This window comes from Lithobates pipiens, unplaced genomic scaffold (assembly GCF_037356315.1).
Source record: "Lithobates pipiens isolate NorthernLeopardFrog02 unplaced genomic scaffold, aLitPip1_a1.2 Scaffold_13, whole genome shotgun sequence".
Lineage (NCBI taxonomy): Eukaryota > Metazoa > Chordata > Amphibia > Anura > Ranidae > Lithobates > Lithobates pipiens.
This window is the reverse complement of record NW_027507718.1, coordinates 533,626,404-533,642,401: the sequence shown is the minus strand read 5'-3', so window position 1 is coordinate 533,642,401 and position 15,998 is coordinate 533,626,404. Positions and strand designations below refer to the sequence as shown.

The following is a 15,998-nucleotide window of genomic DNA, read 5'->3' as shown; positions in this document are numbered from 1 at the left end:
CGCTCTGTGATCGGCGAGTCCGTGAGACTCGCCTGATCACCGATCCGTGTAAGGGGTCGATCCCGACCCCTTATCACGTGATCAGCTGTCAGCCAATGACAGCTGATCATGTGATAGAACGGAGCCGGCAATCGGCTATTATTCCTCCTCGCGCTAACAGCGCGAGGAGAGAAAAAAAAAGCCGATCACCGGCGGCCGTGATCGGGACATCAGTCCCGATCACGGCCAGCAATACAAGCAACCACCTGCCACCTGCCAGTGCCCACCTGCCTCCCGCAGTGCCATCCTGAAAAAAAATAAAAGAAAAAGTAAGTGCCCCCCGTCAGTGCCCCCTGTCAGTGCCCATAGTGCCCACAGTGCCACCCACAGTGCCACCCACAGTGCCACCCACAGTGCCACCCCACAGTGCCACCCACAGTGCCACCCAATCTGCCTCAAAGGTGCTGCACCCCAGTGCCGCCCATCAGTGCCCAGCAGTGCCGCCCATCAGTGCCCAGCAGTGCCGCCCATCAGTGCCCAGCAGTGCCACCTATCAGAGCCACCTATCAGTGCCACCTATCAGTGCCCATCAGTCCCATCTATCTGTGGTACCTATCAGTGCCCATCCGTGCCACCCATCCGTGCCACTTATCCGTGCCACCCATCCGTGCCATCTTATCTGTGCCCATCTTTGCCCATCAGTGCCGCCTTATCTGTGCCCATCGGTGCCGCCTTATCTGTGCCTATTAGTGCCGCCTTAACTATGCCTATCAGTGCCCACCAGTGCAGCCCATCAGTGCCCACCAATGCAGCCCATCAGTGCCCACCAATGCAGCCCATCAGTGCCCACCAATGCAGCCTATCAGTGCCGCCTAATCAGCGCACTTCAATGAAGGAGAAAAATGACCCGTTTGCAAAATTTTATAACAAACTATTAAAACATGATTTTTTTTTTTTTTGCATCTTTTTTTGTTTGTTTAGCAAAAAATAAAACTCCGAGCTGTAACTAAATACCACCAAAAGAAAGCTCTATTTGTGGGAAAAAAATGATAAAAATTTCATTTGGGTACAGTGTTGTATGCCCGCGCAATTGTCACTCAAAGTGCATCAGCGCTGAAAGCTGAAAATTGGTCTGGGACTGAGGGGGGTTTAAGTGCCCAGTAAGCAAGTGGTTAAAGGAAGTAGGTGGGCATCACCACAAACTGGCTGCAAAAGGAACTCAACCAAGGTGGCTACAGGAATTTTGAACCATATTATTATTATGCCAGCCATGCAGCAAACGTGGAAACTTATGCCGTGCACACACGACCGGAATTTGCGGCAGAAAAAGGTTTGACGGTCTTCCCAATGGACTTTTTCGATGGAGTTCCGAACGCTCGGATTTACCCACATACAATCAGACTAAAGTTTGTTCGAAAGTCCGTTCGTTTTGAACGTGATGACGTAAGACAGGACTAGAAAAGGAAGTTCAGTAGCCAATAGCTTCCCTTGCGTCGTATTTGGTCCGTCGGACCAGCATACAGACGAACGATTTTCCCAATAGGAATTGAGTGCGTCGGACAGATTTGAAACATGTTCTATTTCTAGGTCCATCGGAATTTTTTAAAGAAAAACGACCGGATTATCCCACACACGATCGGAATGTTTGACACACTGATTCCGTTGGACCTATTCTGATGGAAAGTCCGGTCGTGTGTACATGGCATAAGAGGTACCAGACTAACAGCTGATGAGAGGATAGTCCTAATACCAGAGTTTGGCTGGGCAGCATGCACCACATCAGTGGAGGCAGGATGAGCAGCAGATGCTGGATCAGCAGAGGAAGGCTGGGCAGCAGACACTGGATCAGCAGAGGAAGGCTGGGCAGCAGACACTGGATCAGTAGAAGAAGGCTGGGCAGCAGACAATGGATCAGCAGAAGAAGGCTGGGCAGCAGACACTGGATCAGCAGAAGAAGGCTGGGCAGCAGTCACTGGATCAGCAGAGGAAGGCTGGGCAGCAGACACTGGATCAGCAGAGGAAGGCTGGGCAGCAAACACTGGATCAGCAGAGGAAGGCTGTGCAGCAGTCACTGGATCAGCAGAAGCAGATAAGCAGACACTGGATCAGCAGAAGAAGGCTGGGAAGCAGACACTGGATCAGCAGAAGAAGGCTGGGCAGCAGACGCTGGATCAGCAGAAGCAGATAAGCAGACACTGGATCAGCAGAAGAAGGCTGGGCATCAGACACTGGATCAACAGAGGAAGGCTGGGCAGCAGTCACTGGATCAGCAGAAGAAGGCTGGGCAGCAGACACTGGATCAGCAGAGGAAGGCTGGGCAGCAGTCACTGGATCAGCAGAGGAAGGCTGGGCAGCAGTCACTGGATCTGCAGAAGAAGGCTGGGCAGCAGACAATGGATGAGCAGAAGAAGGCTGGGCAGCAGACACTTTATGAGCAGAAGAAGGCTGGGAAGCAGACACTGGATCAGCAGAAGAAGGCTGGGCAGCAGACAATGGATCAGCAGAGGAAGGCTGGGCAGCAGACACTGGATCAGCAGAAGAAGGCTGGGCAGCAGACACTGGATCAGCAGAAGAAGGCTGGGCAGCAGACACTGGATCAGCAGAAGAAGGCTGGGCAGCAGACAATGGATCAGCAGAGGAAGGCTGGGCAGCAGACACTGGATCAGCAGAAGAAGGCTAGGCAGCAGTCACTGGATCAGCAGAGGAAGGCTGGGCAGCAGACACTGGATCAGCAGAGGAAGGCTGGGCAGCAGACACTGGATCAGCAGATGAAGGCTGGGCAGCAGTCACTGGATCAGCAGAGGAAGGCTGGGCAGCAGACCCTGGATCAGCAGAGGAAGGCTGGGCAGCAGACACTGGATCAGCAGAGGAAGGCTGGGCAGCAGACACTGGATCAGCAGAAGAAGGCTGGGCAGCAGTCACTGGATCAGCAGAGGAAGGCTGGGCAGCAGACACTGGATCAGCAGAGGAAGGCTGGGCAGCAGACACTGGATCAGCAGAGGAAGGCTAGGCAGCAGACACTGGATCAGCAGAGGAAGGCTGGGCAGCAGTCGCTGGATCAGCAGAAGAAGGCTGGGCAGCAGACACTGGATCAGCAGAGGAAGGCTGGGCAGCAGACACTGGATCAGCAGAAGAAGGCTGGGCAGCAGTCGCTGGATCAGCAGAGGAAGGCTGGGCAGCAGACACTGGATCAGCAGAGGAAGGCTGGGCAGCAGACACTGGATCAGCAGAGGAAGGCTAGGCAGCAGTCGCTGGATCAGCAGAAGAAGGCTGGGCAGCAGACACTGGATCAGCAGAGGAAGGCTGGGCAGCAGACACTGGATCAGCAGAGGAAGGCTGGGCAGCAGACACTGGATCAGCAGATGAAGGCTGGGCAGCAGTCACTGGATCAGCAGAGGAAGGCTGGGCAGCAGACACTGGATCAGCAGAAGAAGGCTGGGAAGCAGACACTGGATCAGCAGAGGAAGGCTGGGCAGCAGACGCTGGATCAGCAGAAGCAGATAAGCAGACACTGGATCAGCAGAAGAAGGCTGGGCAGCAGACACTGGATCAGCAGAGGAAGGCTGGGCAGCAGACACTGGATCAGCAGAGGAAGGCTGGGCAGCAGACACTGGATCAGCAGAGGAAGGCTAGGCAGCAGACACTGGATCAGCAGAAGAAGGCTGGGCAGCAGACGCTGGATCAGCAGAAGCAGATAAGCAGACACTGGATCAGCAGAAGAAGGCTGGGCAGCAGACACTGGATCAGCAGAGGAAGGCTGGGCAGCAGACACTGGATCAGCAGAAGAAGGCTGGGCAGCAGTCACTAGATCCGCAGAAGAAGGCTGGGCAGCAGACACTGGATCAGCAGAGGAAGGCTAGGCAGCAGTCGCTGGATCAGCAGAAGAAGGCTGGGCAGCAGACACTGGATCAGCAGAGGAAGGCTGGGCAGCAGACACTGGATCAGCAGAGGAAGGCTGGGCAGCAGACACTGGATCAGCAGAGGAAGGCTGGGCAGCAGACACTGGATCAGCAGAGGAAGGCTGGGCAGCAGACACTGAATCAGCAGAGGAAGGCTGGGCAGCAGACACTGGATCAGCAGAGGAAGGCTGGGCAGCAGACACTGAATCAGCAGAGGAAGGCTGGGCAGCAGTCACTGGATCAGCAGAGGAAGGCTGGGCAGCAGACACTGAATCAGCAGAGGAAGGCTGGGCAGCAGTCACTGGATCAGCAGAGGAAGGCTGGGCAGCAGACACTGGATCAGCAGAGGAAGGCTGGGCATCAGACAAAGGATCATTGAAGTTAGGTTAGGCAACAGACAGGAAATCAGTGAAGTCAAGCTAGGGAGTAGAGGGAGCATCAGTAAAGTTAGGCTGAGCAGCAGATGCAGGATCCCGAGAGATCATGGCTCCACCTCCCAAAGGAAACACCTCCTCCATCAGAGCTTTTTAAGGGAAGCCTCCACGCAGCCTCCTCAGTTGTTTGTGTTTCCTCCAACTAGGAGGAACACCTCCTCTGGGAGTCACGGTCTCTCGGGTGGTCCTGAGAGTGTAGGTTCTCACCTTTGGTCACCCCCCCCTTTTCCCCGCACCCCCCTCTCCCCCCCTTCTTTCTGAGTGTTTGCAGCGGTGTATAATTTAAGGGGTGTCGGCTTGGGCACCAGGAACTTGTGATTTTCCTTAGTTGCACCTGGGTGTTAGCTGCATTTTCTGTTTGTTTAGGCAAAGAGTGATGCCCAACCAGTTAAGAGGAGATGTCCTGCCTGCAAGGAGAAACTTAGTGAAACCTGGACCAAAACGATTTGTGCGTTTTGTATCACAAGCCTGGTTAGGGAGGAATCCCCGTCCTTTTGTGGTGACTTAATTTCAACCATTAAGTGTGAGCTTAAGGCTACCTTTCAGGCATTCAGGTCTAATCTGTCAGACTAGCCTGGAACGTCGGGAGAGCCTAGAACCCAGCAGTCTTCCTTGGAACCTCAAGGGTGTTCTCAGTTGCTGACTGGGGGAGGGTTGTTGCAGGACACCTCGCAGGATTCCGTCTCACTGGCCTTAGAGGAGTCGGACTCAGAGGAAGTTTCAGAAGCAGCTTCTAAGTACAAATTATCCTTGGAAGAAGTGGGAGGTCTCCTCAAAGTGATGTATGCCACTTTAGGTATTGAGGAAGAGAAGAAAGAGCTCTCCCTACATGATCGCATGTATGCTGGGATAGGGGATTCCAGATCTCGCACCTTTCACAGTGCATTCCCTGTTGTCAAACATGATCAAGAGAGAGTGGTTGGAGCCCGAGAAGAAACCTTTTTTCTCCAGAGCACACAGGAGGAGTTTTCCTTTTGAAGACAACCCGGACCTGGTTTGGAACAAGGTCCCAAACTTGGACTCGGCCTTCTCTCAGGTCTCGAAATTGACAGACTTAGCCTTTGAAGACATGGGCACTTTAAACGAACCCATGGATAAAAAGATGGATCTCCTTCTAAAAAGATCCTGGCAGTCGGTAATGATGAATTTTCCAGTAAAGAAAAAGCCAGCGCAGACGTAGAGGCAGTTTTTTCGGAGCCCCAAGGGACAAGCTGAAGATAGGACACAGAACAGGAGGAAGCCTTGGGTGGCACAAAAACCCAAGCATAAAGGGGGAGTTCTCCTCCTGCGTCCACCTCCAAGCCACAATGACTCACCCGTCAGGGTGGGAGGGAGGCTCCAGGAGTTTCTCCCTCAGTGGGGGCCATTACTCAAAATCAGTTCATTTTGAGGATGATTTCCCACGGTTAGGTGATAGAGTTTACAGAGGTCCCTCCTCAAAGGCTCCTGTTCACAAACATTGCCAGAGATCCAGTCAAGGCCTTCGCTATGAAGTCCCTTAGTCAGGATCTGATGTTTCAGAGGGTCATTGTCCCAGTCCCAACAGAGGAACTGGGTCAGGGATTTTATTTGCATGTGTTCCTGGTCCAAAAGCCTTCGGGAAGGTTCCGACTCATCTTGAACCTCAAAGGGCTGAACAAGTCAGTGCGGTACGAGAGGTTTCTGATGGACTCTATCTTCTCCGTAAGGAACCTCTTGAATCAAGGGTGCTATATGGCATCCATAGATTTGCAGGATGCGTATATCCATGTCCCAATTTTGGTCGGGTCTCAGAGATATTTGAGGTTGGCACTAAAGGAAGGGAGCAAGGTAGTTCACCTCCAGTTCAGAGCCCTCCTGTTCGGCCTGTCATCATCCCTGAGAGTGTTCACCAAGATTGTGGCTGAAGCATTAGCTCCCCTCCGCCTGGAAGGAATCTTGGTGATTCCCTACCTAGATGACCTGTTGTTTTTAGCCCAGACCGGGGAGGGTTTGCGGAAAGATTTGGACAGAGCCTGCATCCACCTAGAGTTAGGTTGGATTATGAATCTGCAAAAATTTAATTTGGGTCCCGCTCAGGAAGTAACTTTCCTGGGGAAGGAGAAGCTGATACAGTTAGTATCCCAACTGCAATCCAATCAGCCCCTATCCATCAGGAAGGTTATGTCGGCGTTGGGAACCTTGACTTCTTCCATCCCGGCAGTCCAGTGGGCGAGGCATCATTTCAGGCCTCTTCAGGCTTTCTTGTTGAAGGTTTGGGATCGTCAACAAAGTTCGCTGGATGTTCCGGTGAAGGAGGGCCCTCTCCATCAAGATCTGGTGAAGCTGAGGCTCACGGCTTGGCTTCTGAGGAGCAGCTCTTGAAGAAGAAAGGGTTCTCTGACAAGTTGGTGGCTACTTTGTTGTCCAGTAGGAAGAAGGTCACTAGGGCAATATATTTTAAATTCTGGAAGGTATTCAACTCCTGGTGCAAGGCTTCGGCAAGATCACCAAGACAAATTGCTTCAATTTTGGAATTCCTGCAAGAAGGGGCAGATAATAAGTTAGCAATCAGCACCCTCAAGGTGCAAGTGGGTGCTCTAGGGGTTTTCTTGGTGAAACCGATAGCATCAGACCCCCTAGTAGTTATGTTCTTTAGAGCTCTTTCTTGATCTAGGCCTGTTGTTTCTAAAAAATACCCAGGCTGGGACTTGTCTACTGTTCTGCAGGTCCTGACCAGGGATCCTTTCAAACCTATTGTTTCGGCCTCCCTGAGATGGGTTACGTTGAAAACTGTTTTTTGGTGGCCATTACTTCAGCTCGCAGAGTCAGCGAGTTGCAGGATTTGTCAATCAAGGAGCTGTTCTTTTTTGTTTTTTTTCCGGATAGGATAGCCCTTAAAACAGATCCTAATTTTTTGCCTAAAGTAGCGTCAATTCAAAATCGATCCCAATCGATAATTCTTCCTACATTCTGCTCTAATCCGTCGGGTAAGAAAGAAGATCTCCATACCTTGGATGTTAAGAGAGCAGTTCTAAGTTATTTGGAAGCCACTAAATACTTTAGACATACGGATGCACTGTTTATTTTATTTTCCGGTAGTAAAAAGGGAAAGCAGGCTTCTAAAGGGACCATAGCCAGATGGCTAAGCTCTTGTACACACGGTCAGAGATTCCGATGACCAAATCCGTCGGAGTTATTCTGACAGATTAATTCCGGAAGAGGTCCGGAAGTGATGTTGCATACACACGGTCGGACTAAGTTGTCGGAAAATCCGATTGTATATAACGTGATGACATTATTTAGTTACGATGGGACTACGTTCAGGCTAGTAGCCAATAGCTTTGGTCTAGGAATTTGATCTGAGCATGCGTGGCACCTTGTCCGTCGGAGTAGGCTACACATGATCGGAGTATGTCCGATCGGAGCATTTTGTCGGAAAATATTTCCGTCAAGTTGGAAAAGTTGGTCCAACGGATATTCCGATGGAAACAGTCCAATGCAGACCACACACAGTCGGAATATCCGACAAAACACTCCGATCGGAAACATTCCGACGGAATCTCCGACCGTGTGTACAAGGGCTGAGGATGGCAATTTTGGAAGCCTATTCCTGCGCAGGTCAGAGGAGTCCAGTTAGTGTCTGGGCTCATTCCACAAGGGCTACATCGGTGAGTTGGGCAGAGAAATGTAGCACCACCCCCAACAGATATGTAAGGCAGCTACCTGGTCAAGTCTGGCGACATGTGCCTGTCATTATAGATTGGATATCATGAGGGCTGGGGATCAGGCTTTTGGAAGGAAAGTCTTACAGGCTATTGTCCCGCCCTGAATGGAGTAAGTCTCGGTAATCCTCTCGGGTGGCTGTCCTGAAAGTCGTTTTGGAAAATTCAAGTTAGACTTACCGGTAACTTGTTTTCCAGTAGACTTTCAGGACAGCAGTAACCCGTCCTGTGTTTTACGTTAATTGTTGTAATACTATGATATAACTGTCACTTATGTGTTGCAGCAAGGGGTTGGAGAGTCTCTACAAACAACTGAGGAGGCTGCGTGGAGGCTTCCCTTAAAAAGCTCTGATGGAGGAGGTGTTTCCTTTGGTAGGTGGAGCCATGATCTCTCGGGTGGCTGTCCTGAAAGTCTACTAGAAAACAAGTTAGCGGTAAGTGTAACTTGAATTTTTCCGCTCATTAATATCCTCTCCTCCAGTGGTTCATTGGCAAAAACTGATTCCACCCAATATTTTAGTGGATGTATCTGCCTTTAGTTAAGAGAGAAATTTTCCAAAGGTAGCATTGTTCTGTTGTGATCTTCTTTAACCTTTTGCTCTTCCTGGGCGTGCCTGCTATGTGCAGAGGCGGTACCCACTAGAAGCAGCTGTGTCTTTTGATTTGCTTGTGTCCAGACTCCTAGAGCCAAAGTGTATTCCCAGAGATCTGCTGTGCCTTTGGTTTTTCCCATGTCCAACTTCCTAGAACCAAAGCATATACAGTATGTCACAAAAGTAAGTACACCCCTCAGTCACATGTTTGTAAATCTTTTCTTCTCTATTTTCATGTGACAACACTGAAGAAATGACACTTGTCTACAATGTAAAGTAGTGAGTGTACAGCTTGTATAACAGTGTAAATTTCCTGTCCCCCTCAAAATAACTCAACACACAGCCATTAATGTTTAAACCGCTGGCAACAAAAGTCAGTACACCTCTAAGTGAAAATATCCAAATTGGGCTCAGTTAGCCTTTTTCCCTCCTCGGTGCCATGTAACTCGCTAGTGTCTCAGGTGTGAATGGGGAGCAGGTGTGTTAAATTTGGTGTTATCGCTCTTACTCCCTCATACTGGTCACTGGAAGTTCAAAACTTCCTCTTATGCCCCGTACACACAGTCGGACTTTCCAATGATAAAATCTGTTGGATTTTTTCAGACGGATTTTGGCCCAAACTTGTCTAGCATACACAAGGTTGCACAAAGTTGTCGGGAAAATCCGATCGTAGCTAATAGCTTTCATCTCGTAATTTATTCTGAGCATGCGTAGCACTTTGTCCATCGGAATTGTCTACACAGAATCGGAATTTAAACAATCGGATTTAGTTGTCGGAAAATTTTAGATCCAGCTCTCAAACTTTGTGTGTCGGAAATTCCATCGGAAAAAGTCAGACCGTGTGTACAGGGCATTAGATTGAAATTATCAGCAGATCTCAGGGCTCCCAACATTAAGGGGACACACAAGAGATCATCAGCTGTCCTCCTGTTTGATGTAATGTGAAAAATCCGGCAAAATGTTTCCCATACAATGACTTCAGCTCATATTTTCATGTTTTCAGATGAAGAAACTACGACGAACTCAACCCAACAAGTCAAGGTCCAACAACTACACAGAACATTTTCATCTGAATTTAAAGAATATATGAACAGCTGGTGGGTGACGAAGTTTGTGCCCTCCATCTATACCGTGATTCTCCTCGTGGCTCTTCCTCTCAATATAATGGCCATCTTCCTGTTCTTGGTGAAGGTGAAGAAGCCAGGAGTTGTGTACCTGCTGAACCTAGCCGCTGCTGATGTTCTCTTTGTCAGTATTCTTCCTTTCCACATCGTGTACAGATTCTCAGGAAATAACTGGCTATTGGGGGAAGGGATGTGCCGATTAGTCACGGCCATGTATTTCAGTAGCATGCGTGGATCCATCCTGCTGATGACGAGTATCAGTGTGGACCGGTTCCTGGCTCTGGTCTACCCGGTCCAGTCCCTTCCCTGGCGCACAGTGAGAAGATCCTGGCTGGTGTGTTGCTTCATCTGGGTGATATCGATGGTCAGCACCGTGCCGGTTCTCATAGCGGAACAAACCCGACCATTTCCCGACATGAAGATCACAACCTGTACTGATGTTCAGGATGCCGAATTGGTCGAAAAGTTTCATATTTACGTCTATTTCCCCATATATATGGCACTTTTATATTTATTACCTTTAATTATTACAATCTTCTGTTACATTGGAATCGTCCGCAGTCTCAGTGCACCGAGCATGAAGGGCGCCCAGAAGAGATCCCGAGCCGTCCTCCTGTCTGTGGTTGTGTTGTGTGTGTTTGTCCTCTGCTTTGGCCCAGCCAATGTTATTTGGTTCATGCATTTCCTGCAGGTCTATAACCAAGCCAGTAACTTCCTGTACGTCGTCTACGTCATCAGTGTCAGTGTGAGCAGTGTCAGTTGTTGTCTGGATCCTCTGATCTATTACTATGCGTCCTCGGAGTGGCAGAGACACGTCTACAGCCTGCTGGGATGTAAGAGAGAACAGACACCACCAGTAGACCCCAAAGACAAAATGCAAGAATCCTCTTGAAACATCTTAGTTTATATAACTGGACGAGGAAGAACCTTTCCAGAAGACCTAAAACATAAATAAGTGCCAATTACCTCTATGGTACCTCATCCTCTCCTTTTGTCTTTTCACTGCTGCCCATTCCTAAGTTTCCAGGCCACCATTTAAAAAAATTCTTTCTGGGGTCAGCTTGTAATATAGTTTTAGTGCAAGATGGAGCTCATGATATCATGTGGCTCACCCCACACATGCATATGACAATAATGTGAGATCTGGAAGAATAGGAACAAGATCAGCAGGGTTTTATTGCCCATACTCAATGCTACTTTCTTCTGTATCATTCTCTGAAGCTGCAAAAGCTCAGTCAACTCTTGTGGCTGACCCTTATCTGGGGGGGCACAAGAATCCATCACCTTTCTGATGAGCTCCCTTTGAGCCAAGCTCTGTGCAATGATATGTTCCCATAAGTCCTCAGCAATAAAGCTCCACATAGCATTTTCAAGCTCATATCTTCGAGTATTAGTGAATCTCTTCTGGTTATGCAATAAGTTAAATAGCCGAAAGCCAAACTTGCTGCTTTGCTGATCCCCATCGGTTCACCTGCTGGAACAGTGGCCCCCAGGCTCCCTCTACGTGGGGACAACAGGACTGTCTTGGGTAATAGGACTTTCCAAGGCATCCCTCAGATGAACTTCAGCCATGGCTTCTGCTTTGGTAAAGGGAGTAGAAGTTTCATCCCTCTGAATGGGGTTGCAGGCAAAACCAACTAGGCATCAGTCTTGGTCCTGATCTCCATCCAGCTCCCTACTGCTGCACAGCATTCCCTCCCCTCAGTGATACACATGACTTCCCCATCTCTGATCCATGTACAAAAAGCGGTGGATAATTTGTAACAGGTAACCCCGACTGGTACATTCCAGTAGGTGCTGCCATTTTGGTGCTCTCGCCAAGTGAGTGCTTCTCTTCTACACTCAAGCATGGCACACTGACTCCCCTCGCCTTTCCAAATTGGCTGAAACTGCACAGTAACCCCACCCCCCTCTTCTGGCTGGCATGCTAGCAGTAACCTGTTGGACAGACTTCCCTGGCACTCTCCCTCCAGTGCCACATGTCCACTCTTTCACTGCCACCACTTGGAAATGTTTCTGCACTGACAGTAGCCATTGTAGAGCAGGCATTCTCCATTGTGACACAACACTTCTCCACGCTGATTACCTTCCAGCAATTCTGCACACTGAATAAAAGCACTGACAGTCTTTTCTGTTTTCTTCCATCAGTTACCAATAGCAACTGCTGGGATTCCTTTAGGGAATAATCCTGGATGAGCCCCCAAATGTACCACTTCCCCACAAAGGAGCTGCTTGTAGATTGTATGGAGTCCTTTCCCCAATAGTTGCCCGCATCCAGGCATACAATCATAGTCAGTCTTTGGCTCAATGAACAGTCCAGGGGTTTTCTTTTTGGTGTTTTTTTTGGGGGGGGGGTAACTTGGTTGGGGTTAGGGAACTTGAGGAGTTAACACTTCCTTTGGTTGAAAGTCTAAGCAAAGCCCTTTCACTGGGAATTAAATAGACTTAGCTCTTCAGAACACCTTTACACATACACTGTCGACTGTGACACACACAAGGGATGACCTCAGCCCACAGTCTCTAGGATCTCTCTATTCAGTCTACTCACAAAAGTCATTGGAAAACTGGTTGACCCCTTCCAATACCCTTACAACCCTTTCTCCCTGTGATATCAGAGTAGATCCTCAGAAGACAGCCCCTCAGTCAGCTTTCTGCAGCTTCCAGCAAAGCAGGGTTCCTGGTAGCCCACTTGGGGCCTTGATCCCCCCCCAGGCACATGGCAGGGTGGGTGGGAATGGTCATTGGAAAATTATAGAAGGGTGATAATAATAGACGGACAATGTCTGAAAACTCTGAGAATATTAATTATCAGATTTACTCAGAATTCTTCATCTAGATTACAGACACACGTTGAGCAGCTTCAGTTCATCCAGATACAGGAGATCAGTCAGAGGATGATAAGCTGCGTTACACTTTCCATGTCATCAGATTGTCCTCATATGACTCCATGTAACCTTCTTGACTCTAATATATTATAGGAAAATAAATATATCATAAAAGCCATGATCTCATCCTCATCAGTGCCGACCAATAAGCACATATCCATTGCTACACATACACTAGCAGCCATGACATTAACATTCTTCTGATTGGTTTTGCCCAATGAGCCCACATACAATACTATATATCAGTTGTGACCTCATCATCATCCTTGCCACCCAATGGGCAGACATTTACAATAGTAGTTATGACATCATCATCTTCCTGATCGGTTTTACCCAATGAGTGCACATCCAATGCTATCCAAAGCCATGACACCATCCTTATCAGTACCACCTAATAGGCACACATCCATTACTGCACATGCAATACCAGCCATGGCATCATCATCCTCCTGATTGGTGATGTCCAATGGGCACACATCCACTACTATACAATATATCAGTCATGACATCATCATCTGCAGCTGACAAATCTACAACCCTTCCTAAATAATTATTATAGTTATATCAATTGGTTATTACTCTCAAAGATGAGGCGCTCTTCCCACCAGATCATATAAAGGTTGGTGAGTGGGGGCCTCATCATTGCCCTCATGGAGGGCTCCGCCTCAATGTAGGTAATAAGGACCATCACACAAAAAATATTTAGAAGCCAAAATTTCCACAGAATTAAGTAAAACTGACGGTAACTCCTCGGTGAAGCCGCTATCCGGGATCAGATGATATGGCGGAGCCAGTGTTGCAGGTATATGGTTAGGAATTAGCTTAAGGTCTAGAGATGGGCCAAACACCCCCCTGTAAGGTTCACAGCAGAACTCCCAAACAGGGCAAATGTTCTAACCTGAATGGTGAACCCCATTGAAGTCTATTGGAGCCGAAGAGGAAAAAATAAAAAGTGCTCATTTTGAAGGCTTGTATGCAAGTAATTGGCCAGTAATTGGTAAATGTCGCCCTGGGGGACATGTATTAATAAAAAAAAAAAAAAAAAAAAAAGCGGTGGAGCAGCAGTGATCTTAATTATGCTAAAAGTGCAACAATAAAAATGAAAGATCCATTTAAATATAGTGCCTGGGGGGGGGGGTCTCCTTAGTCTGCCTGTAAAGTGGTGCATCTGTAGCATTCATAAAGCATGCTACAGCAAAAAATAACATTTCTAAAGAAAAAAAACAAGGCAAATCCCATTTAAACGACTCACGGTTACAATTCCGGCTATCCCCCTAGTCCATACCAGGACCTTCAGGTCTGGAATGGATTTTAAGGGAAAAAATCCTAAAAAAAAAAAAAAAAAAATGAAGTGGCCACCTCCCCCAAAATCCATACCAGACCCTTATCCGGTCATGCAGGTCAGGAAAGCGAGTGCCCCCCCCCCCTACTGAACCTTACCAGGCTGTATGCCCTCAACATGGGGAGTGGGTGCTTTGGGGTGGTGGGGGGGGGCTCTGACGTCAAGTGACATCAGAAATGGAGCAGTGCCACCGAATGACATAGCCAGGTGGCCCCCGCCACTTGCCTATAAATGAAATGTCAAAGCGCGGAGCAGGTCAGCAGGTGGCGTGATTGGCGATGGATTTACACAGAGGGACACAATTTTTTTTATTTTTTTAATAAAAAGATTTGTCAAAAACGGACTTGTGTGGTTAGTACTTTTGTACACTTTTTTGGTGAATGGGTAGGGGTACTATGTACCTGATACCCATTCACATTGGGGGGCCAGGATCTTTAACAAGGGGGCTTCCAGATTCCGATAAGCCCCCTCCACCCACAGACCCTGACAACCACAACCCAGGGTTGTTTGTAAGAGGCCCTTGTCCCCATCAACATTGGGACACAGTGCTTTGGGGTGGGGGAGCTCTTCACCAAAGCACCCACCCCCCGCATGTTAAGGGCATGTGGCCTGGCATGGTTCAGGAGGGGGGGGGACTCGCTCATCCCCCCACCCTTCCCTGATCTTCCAGGCTGCATGCCCGGATAAGGGTCTGGTATGGATTTTGAGGTATACCCCACACCATTTTTTTAAAACCTTTTTACCAGCATTTTTTTTTTATTCAACTGTCAGTGGGGAAACCCATTGACAGCTGATGACTAATCAGTTGTTAATAACACCGCTGCTGACTTCCTGTCCTCACTCCCTACACGGCACCCTGGGACGCTTAAACTGCGCCCTGATTATGCAAAGCTTTGCTTAATCAGGGCGCAGAATGCACTGTGCAAATGTTTGGCCCAAACTCATTCTCGGGTCTCACCGTTCTCCCATCCCTATAAAGGTCCTGTTTGAACAGGAAATTAACACCGAATCCTGGCTATTCAAGTGCCTGCCTGAACATTTACCCATCCCGCAGGAGCCAAATGTCATGTATAATAGCGGCAATACTTCCTACTGTCATTGCTTATTAGGGATGCTGTTGCATGCAGGCACTGCCGAGCAGTGCCGGGACAAGGTCACCCAGCGCCCAGGGCAAAGATGCCAAACTGCGCCCTCCTTTCCTTTAGGGTTAGGGTCAGGGTGCCCCCTACCCCTGCAATAAACCATTGCGCCAGGGGCAGCCGTCCCTCCTGCCCACCCCTTGTCCCGGCCCTGCTGCCAAGTCCATAGCAACTGAAGGCATCAACTGGAAGGTGTGTAAATTGCTCAATGAACCAATAACAATTGAAGAACTAACTGAGGCCGTTGCTACTATGGCTAACAATAAGTCCCCGGGGGCCAATGGATTACCCGTGGAGTTGTATATACTCTATGGTGAATCTCTTTTGCCCAAGCTTTTGGCTGGTTGAATGATGCTGTTCGCAGAGGAGCATTGCCAGCTTCTATGAGAGAGCCTATCATTCTAGTGTTGCCCAAGCCGGGTAAAAGCCCTTTACTTCCTCTCATCAATAAACACGGACATCAAACACTTGGCCAGAGTTCTAGCCACACGTTTGGCAAAGCTGGCCCTGGGCTGATACACCTTGATCAGTTGGGCTTCATTCCTGCTCGGTCAACGGCATTGAGTATTAGAAGGCTATTTCTTAACATAGAGCTACCAGTAGATAATTAGCACAATAGGACTGTGTTCTCACTTGACGCTGCCAAAGATTTGAAAACGTCAAGTGGAGATATCTGTGGGGGGGTCCTATGCAAATTTAAAGTTGGGAAATTGTCTATTGTCTGGATCCAGTTGTTACATATGGCTCCCAGTGCACATATTTGCATTAAAGGGGTTCTCTCTGAGACTTTCCCGTTGCACAGAGGGACTAGGCAGGAATGCCCATCGTTCCCCTTGCTCTTGGCTTTGGTGCTGGAACCTCTGGCAGCCATGGTGAGAGCATCCCCTGTGGTGGTAGGTCCATAGAGGTGAGAGGGTAGA

The 15,998-nt window shown here is 48.7% G+C and overlaps 1 pseudogene; it reads left to right on the top strand.

Moving 5' to 3' along the window:
• The first annotated feature begins 9,581 nt into the window (after positions 1-9,581).
• LOC143975708 (proteinase-activated receptor 1 pseudogene) lies at positions 9,582-12,040 on the top strand (annotated as a pseudogene).
• Positions 12,041-15,998: the final 3,958 nt, after the last annotated feature.